The sequence below is a fragment of the Suncus etruscus genome, chromosome 5 (genome assembly GCF_024139225.1).
Source record: "Suncus etruscus isolate mSunEtr1 chromosome 5, mSunEtr1.pri.cur, whole genome shotgun sequence".
Lineage (NCBI taxonomy): Eukaryota > Metazoa > Chordata > Mammalia > Eulipotyphla > Soricidae > Suncus > Suncus etruscus.
Window position 1 is genome coordinate 119,021,327 of NC_064852.1, and position 17,593 is coordinate 119,038,919.

Here is a 17,593-nt window from a genome sequence, read left to right on the forward strand (position 1 = left end):
CTAGGCCCCTCTACCCCCACCTAATGTAGATCCTCTCCCTGGGGTTGGATGTCCACCCTTCGGCCTGTCCTAAAACATTTGGCGTCTTGATCCATAGGAACAACTCATTTTCTTCACATTTTATTTTTATCACACATTCTGTGATTCACCAATCCTTTCAAAACTGCTAACTAGATGTAGCAGGAGTTCTCAATCTTTTGTTAATGAAAACTTTTTATTTTTCTACAGTGAGAGCACCAAATTCAGTACAGTATTTGAAAAGATCAAAGTTATACGACAAAACACTATGTTGCTTCTGATTTTGTAGGTGACACTATCTATCATGAAGAATAATTGATTTTAGTATTATAAATAATGATAATTTTAAAAGACTGTGGCCAAATTTGTAGTACTATTTAACTGATCTCTGATATGTCCATTACTTTCAATATTTAAACTCATTTAAATATAATTATGACATAATACTCTCCAAGATAGCCTATATAGGCATTTACTTTTAATTTTCTGATATGTGAATTTGTATTACTTTCTGAATTTATTTAATATACTTTACTGCAAAGTGATTTAGCTATTCTTAAATGCAAAAGCTGTACCCCAAATAAAAAACAAACGTTCATTTTCCACGTAAAATAAAAAATATATTTTCTTGGTTCCCTACAAAGTATCGATTTTCAACCAGGCGCCAGCCTGTACCAAATATTGGAGTCATCAAATCATTTTCATTGACTGTGATTTGGACTCGGAGTAACTTGTCAGTACAGAAACAACAAATCCATTTATCTTTGGTGTTTTCCTGAACTGTTGCTAACAGACTGTGCTTTGTTCACATGAGGTCACAGTCACCTGACCTGGAAGTGATCTTTGCTGTGTCAGGAGGTCAGAGATCATCAAGGACTGCTAAATAAGCAACAATACAAGAAGGAAGCAAAAAAAAAAAATCCTTAATACTATTTATCTTTCAGTCAGGCTAAATACAATGCTATCCTAAGATAAAAGAAATTCTGTGTTCATCAAAAAATAATGAAGAATACTGAATCAAAATAAATTGTGAGTTTTGTCCCAACAGATATGTCATTTCAATAATATCAATCAAGGCTTTTTTTTTTTTACTAATGCTAGGAAGTTTTGAGAAAAAAATATTTCAGTCACTTTCAAGTTGAATCATTCACCATTGACCAGGAAATGTAAAAACCATTTAAAAATATGTAATTGTACTGATAGAAACTCAAGAGTGAATTACTACTTCAGATTACTAGTACAATGTATAATGTAAAATATATAAGCTTTATATATTTATATAAAATACCATAAGATTCTTATGGTAGTAAACATAAGCAATACAGAAACAATCAACCCTCAAACATGCAAGTTCAAATATAGTCTTGTAGTTCGAAATGGATTCTTACATGACTGTTAGCCTATGGGACATCATGTGTGAGTTATTGCAATGGTCTATTCAGCATACACACTTTTACTCTTAGCTTCTTTTTTTCTGCTAAAACAATTCAAATTAATAAGCTTAAATTTTCACTTGAGATTCTTGGTGTAACAAGAGATTTCATTTACTTCCCCTAAGTACAAAAGGATAAATACGAGAACAAAAAGGTAAAAATTGAACAGAATTAATTTTCTTAGACTAAAGGATCCTTTCAGGTATGTCAATGATTTTAAAAGAAAAGGATTTCTAATTCAGTCAGTGGAATAGATTTAAATATCCTGAGACTGACCCTTGGGTATATGATTAATTAATTTTAATAAAGGGTCAAGAAATACAAAGTAGAGCAAGGAAAGCCTCTTCAACAAGTGGTGCCAGGAAAACTGGTTGACTACATGCAATTATAAAAGTGCACTCAGATCACTCTATAGTGCTATGCACAAAAGTCAAATCTATCTGAATTAAAGACCTTAATATCAGACCTGAAACTACAAGGTATACAGAAGAAAATGTAGGCAGAACACTCCATGACATTGAATATCTTCAAGGAATAAACACCAGTGGACAAGCAAGTGAAAGCAAATGGGACTACAGTGAACTAAGAAGCTTCTGCACCTCAAAGAAAACAATGACTATGATAAAAAGACTGCCCATGGAGTGAGAGATATTATTCTTCTAATATCTATCTGATAAGAGGTTAATATCTAAAATATATAATGCACTGGTAAAGCTTAAAAAACAACAAAAACTAACTCCATCCAAAAATAAGAAGAGATGAACATAAACCTCCTTAGAGAAGAAATATAGATGGCCAAAAGCACATATAAAAATGCTTCATATCATTAATCATCAGGGAGATGAAAATCAAATAATGAGATACCATCTCACACCACAGAGGCTGGCACACATTACAAAGTACAAGACCAACCAGTGCTGGCGCAGATATGAGGAGAAAGGGACTCTCATTCACAGTTGGTAGGAATGTTGACTGTTCCAGTCTTTTCCTGAAAACAATATGGATATTCCTCAAAAAACTAGGAATTGAGCTTCCACGTGACCCAGAAATACCACTCTTAGGTATATACCTTTAGCCCACAAACGCAATGCAGAAAAGCCTTCTGCAGTCCTATGTTTATTGTAGCAGTATTCTCAATTGCCAGAATCTGGAAACAACCCGAGTGCCTGAGAGCAGATAAGTGGATGAAGAAACTGGTACTTCTACACAATGGAATACTATGCAGCTGTTAGGAAAAACATGAAATTAGATTAGACTTGGATAGATATTTGCTTAGACATGAATAGAGACAATCACACTGAGTAAAGTAGTCAGAGGGAGAGAAATGACATAGAATGATCCTTGTCATTTCTGATATATAAAAAAGGATAGCATGGTATTAATATTCGAAGACAATAGAGATGAGGGCCAGGAGAACAAGTCCATGGTAAAGGGTTTGCCACAACTAGCAAGGAAGTGCAGTTAGGGCAGAGAAGGGACCACTATTACAGTGATAGTTGGCAATGATCATTCTAGACAAGAACTGGGTGCTGAACGGCAATAAAGTGCTATGCCCAGTACCATTTCAAACAAACCACAGTGTCTAAAAGGGGAAAAAAGGAAGACTGAGAGAGGTAAAGAGAGGGAGGGAGAGAAAGAGGGAGAGAGGAAAAGTGTCTGCCCCAGAAGCAGGTGGGGTAGGACAAGGGAGGGAATCTGGAGACATTGGTGGCAGAAAAAGTACACTGGTGAAGGGTGTTAGACACTGTATGACTGAAACTCAATCATGAACAACTTTGTAACTGTATATCTCACAGTGATTTAAGAATTTACGTATTAAAAATAAAATAAAACATCAAAAGAAAAAAAAAGGATTTCTGGGCCTGAAAACTAGTGCCGTAGGCAGCTTGCTATGCACATGACCAATCTGGGTTTAATTCCCAGCACCCCATAGGGTTCCTCAAGTTAGCCAGGAGTAATTCCTGAGTGCAGAGCAAAGAGTAACCCCTGAGTACCATTGTGTGCAGCCCCAAAAACAAATCAGCAAAGATGATTTCCTGAGGAAATTATGCTACTAGATCAAGCATACAAGCATATCAACAGAAGAATAGGTGTATGTCCACTCCTAGGGATATAGCCTAGGAACACAAAAATACAATACAAAAATCCCTTCTTCACACCTATATTCATTGCAGTGCTATTTACAATAACCAGACTCTGGAAACAATCAAGATGTCCTTCAACAGATGAATGACTAAAGAAACTGTGGTACATATGCACAATGAAATATTATGCAGCCATCAGGAGAGATGAAGTCATGAAATTTTTCTATATATGGATGTACATAAAATCTATTATGCTGGGTGAAATAAGTCAGAGGGAGAGAGATAGATGCAGAATAATCTCACTCATCTATGGTTTTTTAAGAAAAATAAAAGACATTTTTGCAATAATTCACAGAGACAAAAGAGAGGAGAGCTGGAAGATCCAGCTCACGACATGAAGTTCACCACAGAGTGATGAGTGCAGTTAGATAAATAACTACATTGAGAAGTATCATAACAAAGTGAATAAATGAGGGAAGTAGAAAGCCTGTCTAGAGTACAGGTGGGGGTAGGGTAGGGAGGAGGGAGATTTGGGACATTGGTGATGGGAATGTTGCATTGGTGAAGGGGGGGTGTTCTTTTATGACTGAAACCCAACTACAATCATGTTTGTAATCAAGGTGTTTAAATAAAGATATCACAGCGGCGTTTGCCTCGCAAGCAGCTGATCCAGGACCAAAGGTGGTTGGTTCAAATCCCGGTGTCCCATATGGTCCCCCGTGCCTGCCAGGAGCTATTTCTGAGCAAACAGCCAGGAGTAACACCTGAGCACGACCAGGTGTGGCCCAAAAGCCAAAAAAAAAAAGTATTAATAAAAATTATAAACAAAATAAAAGAAATAAAAGAGGACACAAAAAAATAAAAACACATTTCCTATTCATGTACTGGGAAAATTAACATCATTAAAATGACAATATTCCCACTCCCCAAAAAAGCATAGGTGTATGTTAACAGATTAACATTCATATTTGTTAACTATCAGTGTGTGTGAGTGAACAGAGCACAAGCATCCATATATGTGTAAGATATGAAGCATATGGTAATGCATACAACATATCTTTAGATAAGAATGGTTGATTTATGGTTTCTGGTGGTTAATGAGTGGTGCTCAAATTCCAGTATGTTCATGTTTGAAAAAAGAGCTTTGTATCTCAGTGAGATTTTTCTTTCTAATATTGAGGAAACTATGGCCATAAGCACATTAAAAAACTAATTACAAACCATACAACTAGAACACTGCAGGGACAGGACATGCAGACTTGGGTGAAGTACTAGGAAGAATAAAAAACGGGCTCTTGCCTCAGAGAATTCTGTTTCCAGTGAGAGCACCAGACACAAAAACAGGACACAGTTTCACACAGATGGTCAGAAAGAAGCACAGGATCTAATGACCTCACTTTGAGTTGGGGGGTGGATGCAAATACCAGAGCGTATCGTGAAAAGCTTCCCAGGGTTTGTCAGATCTTAGGTGTTAGGCCTCAGGTGTTAGATCTTAGGCCTCAGGTCAGCAGCCCCCAGATTGGCAATGATTTGATCTACTGTCCCTTTTTCAGAAAAATAAAACAAAAACAGTGTCACCCTAGAAAATGACCTTCTTTAAGCAAGCAGAAAGCAACCCCCAATTGTACACAAGGCTGATCACCTTGTAACTGTGTGTTTATTTATTTTTGATGAATTTTGGCTCATACTCAGCTGGGCTTGGTAGTCATTTCTAGTGGTGTTCAGGGAACCATGTGGTGTAGACAAAATCAGAGTCTGCTGCAAGATAAGTGTCTTAAATCTATATTATCTCTCTGGCCTGTTCCCTCTATTTTCCAGCATCCTCAAGTCAAGAGGGTCACCTTCCTCAGAAATCACTGAGCCAGCCACCAGATCAATGTGATATGGGTGATTTGGTACAGAAGGAAGAAATAAGAAACGAACAGTCTTTGCACAGGGACTGGAGAAGACCAAAGTCATTAAGAATTAGCCCCCAGTATCCTTCAACTTGAAAGAAAAGACTAAGAGAGGGAGAGAGACAGAGAAACAAAGAGAGAAAGCTCTAGTGTTAGAGCCTCCACTTAATACTGAGCACTAGATGCTATCATTGAAGGACCAGAAACAAGGGCGTATAGTCCAGAAAGAATGCTGGGCAAGCCCAGGAAACAGAAGGGAGAGGAGGACAAGGGGCGTATCTATGCCCTTGACAATAAGAAGGAGTCATCCTGCTATTCAGGATGTTAGAAATATCCCAACAACAAAAGCATCACCTCTGGGTAATCCATCACCCACATGAAAACTTCACAAGTGTAAGTCGGTCAGTGAAGAGCCTCTGCACTCAAAAGAAGCCCAAAGAATGAGCCCCAGACTAAAGACTAGGTTTTGCGACAAGCAGGGTCTCAGGTCCTGCCCCAGTACCCCTTAACTCCCACAGCCACAGTCCCAGACATCTGCCCCTCTGCTGCCCCAGACAGATGTGGACAGTGGTCACCGCTCTGAGCCGTAGCTGAAACTGGTAGGTAGCAAGATCTATTTATCTGTTTGAGAGTAATAATGTGCATTGCTTCCCCTTCCACAGCAGGAAGCAAGAGCAATAATATGTTTCGCAGTGGTGCCTTGCAGATTAAAAGATAACATATGTAAACACACATAGATTTTAGCACTTGGGTAGAAGGAATTCAGTTCTGGTGGTTGCTTTCTTTCTTTTTTTTTTTTCTGTGATAATGCAAAAGCTATTCTCTGTGAAAATAATTGACTCAACACAGATAGAGGGGAAAAAAAAACCTGTGGCCTTCGCTTCATTTACACCAGACTCTCCCCAACAAACTTAATGAAGCAAGTCAGTTAAAGGTGCATTACAGGAGAATTATACTTAAGTCATTAAAAACAAACAAATAAGAAGCTTGCATATGTATGTGCGCGTGTGTGCACATGCACACACACTCACACACACACACACACGCGCACGCACACACAGCACACACACACACACACACACACACACACACACACACACACACACACACACACTACCCTTAGATGAAAATGAAGAAAACAATATATATTAGATCATTCTTCCTGCTCAGAGAATGCCTCTGAATTGGCAGCCCCACCAGGCGGCCCAGCAGTGGTCCTTTTCTCCTACTGTTGGGAAATTTTACATCACCCCCATTTTCCACCCACCCACCAAGGCTTCAGGCGTTTCCTCAGGCAGGCAAAACAGAAGGAAAAGAGAAAAAAAGGTGGTACTGTTTTAGGAAAGAACTATAGAGAGTTGGTTGGACCTGAAAGGCATGGGAAGGGATTTTCTGTAATTGAAGTAAAAAAAAAAATCAATAAAGAATAAATTTCAGGAGAAACATACAAAATCCCTTCAAGATAAAACTTGACTCTTCATCACAAATACATCCAAAGACACCCATCAGTGAATTATACAGAGTAAGTGGACCTCAGTGTGGTCCTTATGCTTCTCACAGCTTATTTCACTTAATGCGACCACAAGCCTAAGACATAGAACATTCTACTCTCATTGAGCAGGAAAGAAACCTAAGAAGGTTTATTTCTGTCACCAAAACAAATGAGTAGAATGGGAAGGGTTCCAACCACAGTTCTTCAGGTCAAAAGTTCTACACACAGCTCTCTCTGGACTAGAGACAAGGTGTTGGCAAGTCTGCAATCCTTTCTGGGAGGCTCCAGATGATCCTTTTCCTGGTCTGCTCCAGGTTCTGGAACCTACCCACATTCATTTGCTGTGTCCCCATCCCTCCTTCCATCTTCAAAGCTGGGAGTGCATACTTTCACTGAAAATTTGGACACAGTCACAACCTCTTCTCTTTCCAATGTGAGCTTTTTCCCAATACTGAAGACCCAATTTTCAACCTTTAGAGGGGGCCATTTGCCTCCTTCTGCTGTGTATCAGATTGGAGAGGATTAATTTGGGACTGGAGCTCCAACCACAGAAAATGGTACAGGGAAGGTACTTACTGAGCACTCAGAAATAGTACCTTTCCTGTACCACTTCACTAGTCTAATAATATTTTTATTCCTATCCTACAAATGGTAACATTTATGTATCAACTAAAGGTCAACTGCAAAATATATTTTAAATATATTTTATAACATCTCCTGTGTATTTCATTAAAATAATGTTCAAGCAGAGGTATACAATTGTTTTGTTTTGTATTTAGGCCACACATGGTGATGCTCAGAGGTTACTCTTGATTCTGCGCTCAGGAATCACTCCTGGTGGGCTCTGGGGGCCATATGGGATGCCAAGGATCAAACCTGGGGTTAGCTTCATGCAAGGCAAATTCCCTACCCTCTGTACTATCACTCCAACCCCTAAGACCTATTATTTTTTTGGGGGGGGTCACACCCGGCAGCACTCAGGGGTTACTCCTGGCTCTACGCTCAGAAATCACCTCTGGCAGGCACGGGGGGCCATATGGGATGCCGGGATTCGATCCACAGTCCTTCTGCATAAAAGGCAAATGCCTTACCTCCATGCTGTCACTCTGGCCCCCTATTATTTTGTTTCTGATGAAAAGAATGAATGGTCCTGTTTTAGTTCTTGCTTATTTGTTTTTTTTTTTAATTATTTTTCTCAATTACAAAAGTCAGAAACAAAATCAGACTTTGCTTTCAGCAGTTTATAGATAAAAAAATTCAACATGACTGTCAAAATCCAGGTTGTGAATAAAACAAAACCCAGAAAGAGTTACCCTTGAAAGAGATGAATATTGGCATCAACATGAAAAAAGTGCTGGTTAATCAAGTAAACAACAAGGATAAGCAAGTCCCAGGTGGAGTATGTTACAGCTCTGTAATCAGAGATGTGTCTTCAGGGTTTTCAGAACACTTTCGAGAACGAAGTGTAATGCAGACATTACAATGAGGTAGCAGTATTAATAATATTTAAAATTAAAATATTCACTTACATGCATATAAGAGGCCTTGTTCTTTTGAAATTATTTTTATTTAAATCCCTGAACTTTATTAAGTTCTTCATCGTTGGATTTCAGACATACAATGTTTCAGGACCAATCTCACCCCCAGTGTCAACCTCACTCCACCAATATTCCCAAAGTCCATCCCATGCCACTGTCCCTTATCCCCCTTGCCTGCCAGAATAACAGGCATGTTTTTAAGTCTGGTTGTTAAAGTTTGGGCTTCATGATTTCATGATTGTTGACCCTATAGTTTGATATTTAGTTTTGTCCTTCCTTAATCTCACCAATGCACCTGAGACTCCTTAGCTCCAACCCTGTTGTTTCATATATGTCTTTTTCCTCCTCCATTATTTTTTTTCTTTCTAAGGGGTCTAATTTTTAATTGTGACCAGCCCTCATAGAACTATTGTCACCATTTGTTCATAAGCGCAGCAATACCTTTAACATACCGAGCTATCTAAATCTAGGGGTGACTTCTGAGGCCCAAAATTGGAATAACTCAGCAATATGATGATAGTTTTAATTTACTTTCTACTTTAATTCAATCATTCAGTACTTGGTCAAAGATTGTCTAGTCTAATGGTTATATGCCAATTCACCTTCCAGGAGCAAAAGAGATGCTACTTTATTATTGAACCTCAAGCCTACCATACATACTTGTTGATTTGGGGTTAACACTCAGTGGTGCTCAGGGCTTACTACTGGCTCTGCACTCAGAAATTACCTGGTGGTGTTCAGGGGACTAGATGGGATGCCAGGGATCCAATCCAGGTCAGCCATTGCAAGGCAAGCACCTTACTTCCGATACCATCTCTTTGGCCACAACTAGGTCTGCCTTGCAGAGCAAGTATTCTCCTTTTCCGGAGGGATTTCTACATTGCTTACAAGTTCCCGAAGATAACTCAGTCATAATATTAGATCTACCAGTCCAAAAGCCAAGCGATCTCTCTGTTGGCCCCAAATAGCCAATTTTCTTTTTCATTTAGTAACAATCTTGATGCACACGGTAACCCAGGCTAACAGTTATAGTTTTCTGTTCCCCTGAAGCTCAGATGCAGGGGAGTTCGAGATTCTACTGGAAGAGATACATACAACTTCCAGTTGTATTCCTAACAACAAAGAGTGTCTCCAAGTCCTCTTTGTTCCTTTCTTTCCAGCTAAAGTATGTCAAGGTCTCAGAACAGAGAGCATTGATGAGGCAGGTAAAAAGAAAATTCAGTACCATGAAGCTCAGGGAGCCTGGAAGGACAGACACACTGTAAGGGAGAAGCTGGCTTTTACATGTTTATGCCATGCATGTTATGTGGCCTTTATTAGAGCAGCCAAATCAGTATCCTAACTAATATCCAGACATTCCTGAAATTTCTAATATTTCTATCTTTGGATCAAGAAGACCTTTTAGGGGCTACACCTAGGATGTTCAGGGGCTATTTCTTTTTTTTTGGTTTTTGGGCCACACCCGGTAACGCTCAGGGGTTACTCCTGGCTATGCGCTCAGAAGTTGCTCCTGGCTTGGGGGACCATATGGGACACCGGGGGATCGAACCTCGGTCCGTCCAAGGCTACCGCAGGCAAGGCAGGCGCACCTTACCTTTAGCGCCACCGCCCGGCCCCTCAGGGGCTATTTCTAAGTCGATGTTTAAGTATGTAATCAAGGTGTTTAAATTAAAAAAAAAATAAAAATAAAAATAAATTACAAAAAAAAAAAAAAAAAAGAATAATCCCAGGTAGTGCCTGGGAACTATTGTGATGCTAGGGATGGAGCTAAGGTAGCAAGGCAAGTACTATTTCTTTGTACTATTTCTCTAATCATGTAGATCAAGGGTGTTTTGAGGGTGCTGGAAATAGTTCAAATGGTCAAGCACAAGCCTCGTGTGTCCAAGGCTTACCCTTTGGTCTGAGGCATCCCCTACTCCACACTAGCACTGCTGGATGTGGCTCTGCTGCTCTACTCAGACCAACCACTGCAGGTTAGTCAAGCTCCTGTTAGTACCACTGGGCAATGGGCCACCTATGTCACCCTACTTAAAAAAGTTTTCTTAATCCTAAAGAACTATGCATAAATATCCTAATTTCATGAAAGAAACCAGAATGGACAGGCACAGAGCTGCTTTGAATAGCATTACAGTGTTGTTTCGTTTTCTAAGCTGAACATTTGACACACACACAAAGCTTCTTCATAGTCCTTTTATTTGGTTTTTACAACTAAAATTGGCTGCAGAAAACTAAAGAGGATTTAGAGATGGACCACAGAAAGGATTTAGCATTATTGACCAGTACAGGACTGGTTAATTCAGTTGACAATCGTAAGTCTCTGCGCCCGACAAAATAACACAAAACCGTTTCATGCTTACAAGCAATAAGCTTTTGTTTTTCTTGGTTTTGTTTCTTATGCATGTCTTAACTCATGTGTTGCATTCTAGTGTGCCAGACACCTCAAAATGTAATGATGAGAACAGTATGTGTGCGGCAGTGTTGTGAAGAGGGGAAAATGAGTATAGAGCTAGTAAAGTAGTGAAGGAGTTTCACTAAGAATGGGGATTTGTGGATCAGGCTCTTTTTAAAGTTTTACAAACACACACAAAACATACAAATGTTTGTTCCACCACAACTCTCTGGGAAATCAAACTATGAACTCTGGGGCTGGGCCTCATAATGGCATCAAGTCCTCAGGCCTTAGGTAAAATACATCTTAAGCCCTTTAAGCTCACATTTCAAAATCCAGTTGACAGGTTGATCTGGGTTCTGTTAATTCTTTTTTCATTAATAAATGAAAAAAAATGTTTCTGGAAGATGCATTTGAAACAACAGGAACTCCTACTCACTAGGTACTCAGAGCTAGCAACAGTGGCAGTAAAGTTTATGAAAAGGAAGCCACATGCCAGGGGTGTCTCTGCCCTGCTGTCTGTTCTCTCTCCCTGCAAAGAAGAGGCCGATCTCATTGGTACATTTGAAAGAATGAACCAAGCAATTCCACTCACTCCTCTTCATCGACTCGTAGGTAAAATCCATCTCTCCTGCGCTCAGTCAGGCAGTGAGTTCCAGGGCGGGTCTAGTGCAAAGGGGAGAAAAGAAGTACAAAAAGGACCCCAGTTCTGCCCACTGTCCGGGACTCTGGCCTCTTACACAGGATGCAGTATTATTAGCATACCGTATTTATTTGTTTATTCACTCATTTATTTATGTTTTGGACCATGCCCACCATGTTCAGGGCTCACCCCTGGTTCTGAGCTCAGGGATCATTCCTGGCAGTGCTGAGACTACTAAACCCAGATCATCCGCATATCAGGCAAGCATCTGCCTGCCTGTTGTACTATTGCTCTGGCCCCATTTCAAGCTGAATTCTCATTTCCTCTCGCCTGATCTCTCTCTCTCTCTCTCTCTCTCTCTCTCTCTCTCTCTCTCTCTCTCTCTCTCTCTCTCTCTCTCACAACACTACCTCACACAATGTAATGGCTCAAAATAATTTTTGCATGAGAGATGAATGAGCATTGGTGGTCCATTTTGCTAACCCCCTAAAATCATGAATAATTTGAGGTGTTATTTTTCTTTGATCATTCAGTCTTACTAAGATTATTTTTGTGTAGATCCCCAAATTAGTACATTATTTATTTGCCAATATTAATACATACACTTTTGTAGTAAGATACTATATACTTTATTAATGATATTCAAAAGCAGATATTTAAAAATATACAACAAAATGCATATCATTCTTCCTATATCTCTAGTCCTTATCTGTATTTCAGTGGCTGCAAAAGTTCAGAAGAAAAGGAGCTGGAGATCTGAAAAAGTCCAAACAGGCTCAGTCCAACTCTGTCTAACAGAGTTCTGTGTTCTACTCCTCAATGAGTGACCTTTGATTTAATGGAAGGTGTTAAGTATCTATATGGTACATGGAACTAGAAGAAAGTGTTGACTGAGCCTACAGTTCTGGAATGGATACTTATAACTTGAAAAGAAAATGGTTTTCTTTCTTTTTTTGTTTAGTTTTTGGGTCACATCCAGCAGCACTCAGGTGTTACTCCTGGCTCTACGCTCAGAAATCACTCCTGGCAGGCTCGGGGGACCATATGGGATGCCAGGATTCAAACCATCATCCTTCTGCATGCAAGGCAAATAAATGCCTTACCTCCATGCTATCTCTCTGGCCCTGAAAAAAGGATTTTCAAGTGTAACAGATTATTAGATTCTTCCATGAAGAGATACATGAAGATCCATCACAGATATGGGATCACTAGATATTGCCTCTTATCAGAAACTCACATGAGCACAAATGTATTGAGATTACTTTGGGCCATTAAAGGCTGAGAGGCATAGATCTGATTGGCTATAGAGCAAAATACAAATCCATGGTATGTTCTTATATATCATGGGTTGTTTTTTTTTTTCAAATTTTATTTAGGCACATTGCATACTTTATTGATTTGCAATACAATGATTTTTGTTGTATTGTAAACTGATTGATTTACAATACAATGAATAACAGTGTTTTAGGCATTTAATGCTCCAACATTATACTCACCATCAAGTCAGCATCCCTCCACCCATATCTGTTTCTCCTACAACCAACCCTTACTGGGCACACTCCTTGGAATATATTCAGACTTGGTTCAAGGAACTCAGAAAAGTCTGGAATGAAACCATGACTGCTTTCCTGGAGTGATGAGTACCAAATAGGAAATAGGAAAATCAAGTTTGTGAGAAGGGACAGGATCTAAGCCTTGGTAACCAAAGAAAGAGAAGAAAGGAAACCAAAATATTTAGAGGGTAGGGCTGGGGAGATAGTACTGAAGGTAGGATGTTTGCCTTGTATGCAGCCAACCTGGGTTTGATCCCAGCATCCCTTATGGTCCCCTGAGCACTGCCAGGAGTAATTCCTCAGTGCAGAGCCAGGAGTAACCCCTGAGCACTATCAGGTGTGGATCCCCCAAACAAAACAAGTCAAAATGCTTAGAGATTATCTCACCATTTTGAAAATGAACCACTGAAGATGATACCTTTAAAAACTCCCATCTTGATAAACCCAGTGTGAGCTGATGCTTCATTCCTTTATTTGATATCTTGGAACTCACCATAACCTCATAGAAAAAAAATGTTGTTGTTGTTATGGCGGCTGTGATGCTGGAATAATACCCAGAATACCTAGGACTGCAAAGCACATGTTCTACCATGAAACTTTATCACCAAAGTAAAACTGTTTAGAATATGGTAAAATTAGGGCAAGACTGGTAGCACAGTGGTAGGGCTTTTGCCTTGCATGCAGCCAACCCAGGGCCAACAGGGGTTCAATCCCTGGCATCCTATATATATGGTCCCCAAGCCTTCCATGAGCAATTTCTGAGTGTAGAGCCAACAGTAACCCCTGAGTACACCAGGTATGGTCCATAAACAAAAACAAACAAAAAATAAAAAACTATAGGCTAAATCATGTATCTAAGGTTTTATTCAGTCTGGCAGAAGACAATATTTAGAAATGACCCTCTGTCCTAAAAAATAAAGTAAAATAAAAAGAAACAAGTCAGGAACTAGGCAAGGCTGTCCACTCTCTCCACTCTTATTCAATATAACCTTAGAAGTCCTAGCAATAGCAATCCGACAAGAGAAGGGAATCAAAGGAATTCAAGTAGGGAAAGAGGAACACAAGCTAGCTCTATTTGCTGATGATATGATGATATACATCAAAAACCCTAAAGAATCCACAGAAAAACTCCTAGAAACAATCAACCAATACAGTAAAGTGGCTGGATACAAAGTCAATACACAAAAGACAGTAGCGTTTTTATATACAAACAATGAAGTTGAGGAGAGAGAGATTAAAAATACAATTCCATTTAAGATAGTATCAAAAAATATCAAATACCTAGGAATTAACCTTACAAGAGAAGTGAAAGATCTATACCAGGGAAACTTCAAAACACTTCAGAAAGAAATTGAAGACGATCTAAAGAAATGGAAGAACATCCCATCCTCATGGATAGGTAGAATTAACATAGTCAAAATGACTATTTTACCCAAATTGCTATATAGATTTAATGCAATCCCTATCCAAATCCAGACACAATTCTTTAAAGAAATAGAACAATCAATTATAAAATTCATTTGGAACCATAGAAGACCCAGGATAGCTAAACACATTCTGAAAAATGAGAAGTTGGGAGGTATCACCTTACCTAACTTGAAACTATACTATAAAGCCATAGTAATAAAAACAGCATGGTACTGGAACAGAGACAGGACCTCAGATCAGTGGATCAGAACAGAATTCCCAGACATAAACCCCCAGATATATAGCCAACTAATATTTGATAAAAGAGGCAAGAATATGAAATGGAACAAAGAAAGCCTATTCAACAAATGGTGTTGGTACAACTGGAAACTCATATGCACGAAAGTGAAAATCGACCCATATCTCACTCCTTATACAAAAGTCAACTCAAAATGGATCAAAGATCTGGAAATCAGACCTGAATCTATAAAGTTTATCGAGAATAAAATAGGCAGAACACTCGAAGACCTTTATATTAAAAGGGTCTTTGAGAATGGAGCACCAATGGCAAAAACGTTAGCATCAACTATAAACAAATGGGACTATATCAAACTAAAAAGCTTCTGCATGGCAAAAGAAACCCTACTTAATGCAAGAAGACAGCTAACAGAATGGGAAAAAATCTTTTCACTTGATATATCAGATAAAGGGCTGATATCTAGAACATACAAAGCGCTCAGAAACCTGAGTCCTTCAAAACCAAACGAAGCCATAAAAAAATGGGGAGATGAAATGAATAGACATTTCTCTGAGGAAGAGAGAAGGATGGCCAACAAACACATGAAAACATGCTCACCTTCACTCATCATCAGGGAGATCCAAATCAAGACAACAATGAGATACCACCTCACACCAGTGAGGTTGGCTCACATCAAAAATAATGGGAACAACCTTTGTTGGAGAGGATGTGGTATGAAAGGAACTCTCATTCATTGCTGGTGGGAATGTCCCTTGGTCCAACATCTATGGAGAAAAGTCTGGAGAGTGCTCAAAGAACTCAGAATTGAGCTGCCATTTGACCCAGCAATTGCTCTCCTAGGCATATATCCCCAAGATGGAAGGACATTCATTCCAAAATACGTATGCACCCCTCTATTTATTGCAGCACTCAGTATAATAGCCAAATCTTGGAACCAACCTCGATGTCCAACAACAGATGAATGGATCATTAAGATGTGGTACATATATACAATGGAATATTACATGGCAGTTAGAAATGATACAATCACAGACTTTGCAGCAACGTGGATGGACCTAGATCATATTATGTTAAACGAAGTAAGTCAGAAGACAAAAGAAAAACACAGAATGGTAGCACTATTCTGAAACACCTAGAACACATAAAAAACAAAAAAAGGACATTGAAGAAGCATAACTGCTAGAACCACAAAGAAAGACTTCATAAACTCCATTCCCTGATCTGCACAGCCACTAAGACCTCTAGAAACAGGTCTGATTTTACCATCCAAGATAAAGTAGAAGTCTTCCACATACCACGAAAGCAGCAAGAGGAGAATAAATGATCTATTTTTTTTGACGTCTTTATTTTGGTGTGGAGATTACGGTTTATGTCTCCAATATTATTTTATTTTATTTTGTTTTGTCTTTCTCTTTCTTTTTGCACTTGAGTATGATTTGATTTCAGAACCGAGATTATTGTGTGGTGCTTGTCTTTATTGTTGTGGTGCTTATCGGTTATTTAATTCTATTTTTTTTGTGTGTGTGTGTATTGTTGTGGTATTTTAATTACTTTTTTCACATCCTCTCTCAAACTGAGGTTGGAAGCCTCTAGACAGGACTCTGCCTATTTTCAGTATATTTGATTTTTGATTGAGAAGAGGACATATTAGGTGATGGGTATTCCCCTGATTCAATGTGAATATGTACCCAAAATACTACAGTGAAAGATATGTAAGCCATTATGGAAAAAAAATTGTGTTTTTAATCAGAAACTTTCTTTGACTTACATGTATTATTATTATATCAATTATATTATATGTTATGTTATGTCACTATATTATGTTATATTAGTTTACCTCATTATGTTAATCAATTTTGTCCTTTAAATGAATTCTTACTTAAAAAAAAAAACAACTTTAGTTTGCCCTGAAGAAAAAAAAATAATAAAATAAATAAAAGATAAAATAAGGCCTCCCAATTCTTACCACAGGCTGTGTTCTTTACACTGGCTGTATAGAAAGAGGAGGTACAGTAAAGGCACCCCATATACACCTCAACACAGGACCCTTGCCGGGTATGTATTGTGAATTGGGGGACAAAAAAAAAAAAAAAAAAGAAACATAGTGTTAATGGGTTCATGGGTAGGCAGTTGACAACTCTTGGTTTTCTGCATGCATGAGAACAATGTAGGAAACCATGAGGCAAAGACAAGCATTGAGCTCCGGTAGCCTTTCAGGCACACTTCGCCATAGCTGAACTCCATGGCATTTGAGTTATTGAGTTTAGCTCGGGGGCAAGCTAGCCCACTGAATAAATAATAAAGGAGAGGGAGAGAAAAGAAAGTTATACCAATGTTGGGTAAAAAGAAATCCAAGCATTTCCTGAATAACTTTATCCCCTGAACAGGCTATAGGATGTATCTACAACTGTGTAGTCCCATCTTTGAAGCCTGTGCAGTGTGTCCTTTCATGACTTATTCTCTAAAAGCGTGTCCCTAAGATAGAAAGAAATGACCCAGAATTATATAAACCTTACTAGCCAAATAAAGCTCTGTAGAAAATATAGTCGCCATCTGGACTCTGGGTTAATTTCATTTCTCTCCTTTCGCTTAAAAGGAATCTAGACCACACAGTTGGTTCCTCTACTTGGGTCTCTGTGATCATTTCAAAACATCAATCTGTCTGTAGCAGGGATGGTCAGCCAGTGACCGAGTGTGAGCTGCCCAACAGACATAAGAGCTGTTTCCCTTGTCTCAGCGCTGAAGCAAGTGTGTCTTGGACTAGGGGTGCTTGGGTGCTGTCAGATATGAGTCAAACAAATTATCCTTATCATCTTTCAAAGGCACTGGCTGCCATGTCCCTCAAGACAGGTACTGCTTCTATACCAGCACACACATGCACA

General features: G+C 38.9%; 1 protein-coding gene and 1 non-coding gene across 5 annotated transcripts in view; one reads left to right on the top strand and one right to left on the bottom strand.

The window, feature by feature from the left end:
• The window catches only part of SPATS2L (spermatogenesis associated serine rich 2 like), a 229,700-nt gene that overhangs the window by 146,083 nt on the left and 66,024 nt on the right, over positions 1-17,593 (bottom strand). The gene's annotated exons all lie outside the window — the stretch shown is intronic.
• LOC126010142 (small nucleolar RNA SNORA51) lies at positions 16,661-16,793 on the top strand. Its single transcript, XR_007496276.1, has one exon. It is a non-coding gene; the product is annotated as a small nucleolar RNA SNORA51 (small nucleolar RNA).